At 44.3% G+C, this 4,424-nt stretch overlaps 1 long non-coding RNA gene across 1 annotated transcript; it reads left to right on the forward strand.

Annotated features, from left to right (window-relative positions):
- The first annotated feature begins 2,699 nt into the window (after nt 1-2,699).
- LOC117519374 lies at nt 2,700-4,089 on the forward strand. The gene is made up of 3 exons (XR_004563267.1): nt 2,700-2,838; nt 3,862-3,935; nt 4,027-4,089. It is a non-coding gene; the product is annotated as an uncharacterized LOC117519374 (long non-coding RNA).
- The last annotated feature ends 335 nt before the right edge of the window (nt 4,090-4,424 follow it).

Genomic DNA, 4,424 nt, shown 5'->3' on the forward strand with positions numbered 1-4,424 from the left:
GCGGGACTTCCTGCACCGATTCGTCTTCGTATATCTGGACGATATTCTCATCTTTTCTCCGGATCCTGAGACCCATGTCCAGCATGTACGTCAGGTCCTGCAGCGGTTGTTAGAGAACCGACTGTTTGTGAAGGGTGAGAAGTGCGAGTTTCACCGCACTTCTTTGTCCTTCCTGGGGTTTATAATCTCCTCCAACTCCGTCGCCCCTGATCCGGCCAAGGTTGCGGCGGTGAGAGATTGGCCCCAACCAACAAGCCGTAGGAAGCTGCAACAGTTCCTCGGCTTCGCTAATTTCTATAGGAGGTTCATTAAGGGCTACAGTCAGGTAGTTAGCCCCCTGACAGCCCTGACCTCTCCAAAAGTCCCCTTCACCTGGTCGGATCGGTGCGAAGCCGCGTTCAAGGAGTTGAAACGAAGGTTCTCTACTGCGCCAGTTTTGGTGCAGCCCGACCCTAGCCGCCAGTTCATGGTTGAAGTGGACGCCTCTGACTCAGGGATAGGAGCCGTGCTGTCCCAGAGCGGAGAGACCGATAAGGTCCTTCACCCGTGTGCCTATTTTTCCCGCAGGTTGACCCCGGCTGAACGGAACTATGACGTCGGCAATCGAGAACTCCTTGCGGTGAAAGAGGCTCTTGAAGAGTGGAGACATCTGTTGGAGGGAACGTCCGTGCCATTCACAGTTTTCACTGACCACCGGAACCTGGAGTATATCAGGACCGCCAAGCGGCTGAACCCCAGGCAAGCCCGCTGGTCACTGTTCTTCGGCCGTTTTGACTTCCGGATCACCTACCGCCCCGGGACCAAGAACCAGAGATCGGATGCCTTGTCCCTGGTGCATGAAGACGAAGTCAAAACTGAGTTGTCTGATCCACCGGAACCTATCATCCCGGAGTCCGCTATCGTGGCCATCCTCACCTGGGACGTGGAGAAGACCGTCCGGGAGGCCCTGGCACGGAGCCCGGACCCCGGAACCGGGCCGAAGAACAAACTTTACGTCCCACCAGAGGCCAGGGCTGCAGTCTTGGACTTCTGTCACGGCTCCAAGTTCTCCTGTCATCCGGGGGTGTGAAGAACCGTGGCAGTTGTCCGGCAGCGCTTCTGGTGGGCGTCCCTGGAGGCCGACGTTCGGGATTATATCCAGGCCTGCACCACCTGCGCCAGGGGCAAGGCTGACCACCGCAGGGCACCGGGACTGCTCCAGCCGCTGCCTGTGCCTCATCGCCCCTGGTCCCACATCGGCCTGGATTTTGTCACGGGCCTCCCGCCGTCCCAGGGCAACACCACCATCCTCACGAAAGTGGAACCTGTTGTGGGTCCGTGTTCCTACACTTTCACAACAGTTCCAATGAGATTTATAATGATGACTGCCTGAAGAGAACATGTAAATTTCCACAGTCATTGATGATATGGGGCTGCATGTAAGGTAAAGGCACTGGGGAGATGGCTGTCATTACATCATCAATATATGCACAAGTTTACGTTGATATTTTGGACAATTGAAAGGATGTTTGGGGATGTTTCAAGATGATAATGCATCTTGCCATAGAGCAAAAACTGCAAAAACATTCCTTGTAAAAAGACACATAGGGTCAATGTCATGGCATAGGGTCAATGTCAACGAGTAGATCTGATTTGATGCAGGTGTTAGTTTGGGGGATGAAAATTTACAGGGTGATTCCATAATTTTTTCCTCAGAATTGAGTGATTCCATATTTTTTTCCTCTGCTTGGTCTAAAAAAGTAACTGTTACTGACTGCCACAATCTTTTTTTCTTGATTTCTTATAGTGTTTCTTAAAGCCAGAAAGTTGTCATTTGAAATAACTTTAGTTTTGTGTCATGTCTGTGATCTGCTTTTTTTCTACAAAATTAAACAACTGAATGAACATCCTCCGAGGCCGGTGATTCCATAATTTTTGCCAGGGGTTGTAAGATGTCCTAGCTTTACGTAGGGCTTTTTTATAGAGCAACAGACTCTTTTTCCAGGCTAAGTGAAGATCTTCTAATTTAGTGAGACACCATTTCCTCTCTGGGAGCAGGCACCGTCTCTACGGGGATGGGGTAATCGGGGGATGGCAGGGGGAGAGAAGCTGCAGAGAGGTGTGTAAGACTACAACTCTGCTAACTGGTCCCAACCCTGGATACTCACGATTTGGAGGGTTTAATAAAATTGGCCAGATTTCTCAAGATGAGAGCTGCTCCATCCAAAGTGGGATGGATACCGTCTCCAGCAGCCAAAGATAACGATATGTCTTTGGGATGGTTATGAGTAATTTTTTCTCTAATAGTTAAAATTTTATAAGCAAAGAAAGTCAGGAAGTCATTACTAGTTAAAGTTAAAGGAATACTCGGCTCAGCATATAAACAGACATATGAACAGACAGGTAAACAAACAAACCAACAGACGTCCAAGTATAAACAGACACACCAACAGACATATAAACAGACAAACCAACAGACATATAAACAGACAGACCAACAGACATATGAAGAGACAAACCAACTGACATATAAACTGACAGAACAACAGACATAAAAAATCACAGACCAACAGACAGTCTTGTCAAATGACTTTGACAAGACTAAAAACATTCCACATTCCTCATTGTGAGCTTCACCCTGAAATCAACATTTGGTTGCTGGACGACTAAATAAAGACCTATTGGGGAGCAGCTTTGTCATTTATGGAGCCTGTTCAAAATGTAACATCGTGGCCCCTTCAGACAGTTTTACAACAAACTGAATCATCTTTTTTTTTCACTGTAAACCTCTTGTCTTAATCCTGTTGTTTTTTATATTTCAGCTACTGCAAGAAGACAGAAGAGTTCAAGAAAGCAGAGGTGAGAAAACTTTGTATGACATCAACCAAACTCAACACATTCAATGATATCAGCACACACATTCTCGAAAACAGGCGACAAAATTATGTTAGTGTTCTATGAAAGTAACACGCGATTCGATCTGATCTCCATTCGAAAAGTGTGTCCACATTCTCTCGTCAGGGTTTGGTCCCCGTGCAAGTCTCTCCTTTGGACTCCACGTTGTGTTCGCATCTCTCATCCTCTATCTCTGTTATTTCCATGTTGTTCCAATGTGGTACAAGGTCCTTATCACTCAAAAAACTGATGCATGATGAAGTCAGTTCAATTATGATCAGGATTTCCATCTAATAAATATATGTAGCCCCAACTCAAATAAAGTGCTTCCAAGTCCATTTAATTTAATTTAGTTGGGACGACATATTTATTAGCAAGGTTGGGTAGGATTACTTTGAAAGAATACATGTGGATTACATGTATGTATGTACATACATTTGGATTACTTGTAATCTGATTACTTTTGGATTACATTTCAAAGTAATCCTACTCAACCTTGTTTATTAGAAATCCTGCGTGTAATTGAATTGAGTTCATCCAATGAGTCATTAGTTTGAGTGATGCACTCAAACTAATGACTCATTGGATTGGATTCCATCTTAATAAATATATGTAGTCCCAACTAAATTAAATTACATTATCTTGCATGGATATGTTTTACTGGAGTTGGGGCTCAATATATTTATTAGATGGAAATCCTGCCCATAACTGAATTGAGTTCATCCAAAGATCCATTTTTTTTGGAGTGTAGTACCTTTAAAGAATGTGGTGTTCCTGGAGTTTGTGGCTCCACCGGGTGATTTGACAACCACATTATTACCGTCCTCACTGATTACCGTCTTCTGCTCTGAAAAAATGAAGCCATCCAGTTTCCTGGTTTGGAGATTTGTGGTTTGATCTGGTTTAATAATTCTTGTAAACTGATTTATTTGATGACACTGAATGTTTACAATTTTATAATAATGCTTATTATGTTTTAATTGACAGACTAATAAGCCTGTTCTCAGCAAAGTTAAGACGCCTGACCCCAAGAAAAGAAAAGCTGAATTTTTGTCAATACAGTAAGTTCAGAGTCTCAGGTGGATAATTATTTATCATGAATGTTATTTGTGTCTGATCAATGTTGTAATTCTTTGTTTGGTCATTCTGTAGTGTGCATCCTAATGGAGAAGCCCTGGTGCCTCCGGTGCACATCAAGATGCCCAAATATGCAACAAAGAGGTTAGAAGACGTGGTCGCCATGGTGGCGAAGAAAATGCACCTTCGTGCTGGAGTGAGAAGGTACTGTAGAACATCTGCACCTCGGTCACGTGTGAGTCAAACACAGCTGATGGACTCAATACGTCTAAACCTGTTGTGCAAATGTTGATACTTTTGTGGGGCAGAATTGCATTAAATTGCATGTCACAAACAGGAAACACAAACCAACATTGGTCTGATGCTCATTAATGGAGCTGAATCTGAATCAATAGTTTTCAGTCCTTGCAAACTGCAGTAGGAATTGGAACTGACTGTGCTGTAGTGAGTGAAACTGAAGGGGCTTCTTTGAA

This window comes from Thalassophryne amazonica, chromosome 10 (assembly GCF_902500255.1).
Source record: "Thalassophryne amazonica chromosome 10, fThaAma1.1, whole genome shotgun sequence".
Taxonomy (NCBI): domain Eukaryota; kingdom Metazoa; phylum Chordata; class Actinopteri; order Batrachoidiformes; family Batrachoididae; genus Thalassophryne; species Thalassophryne amazonica.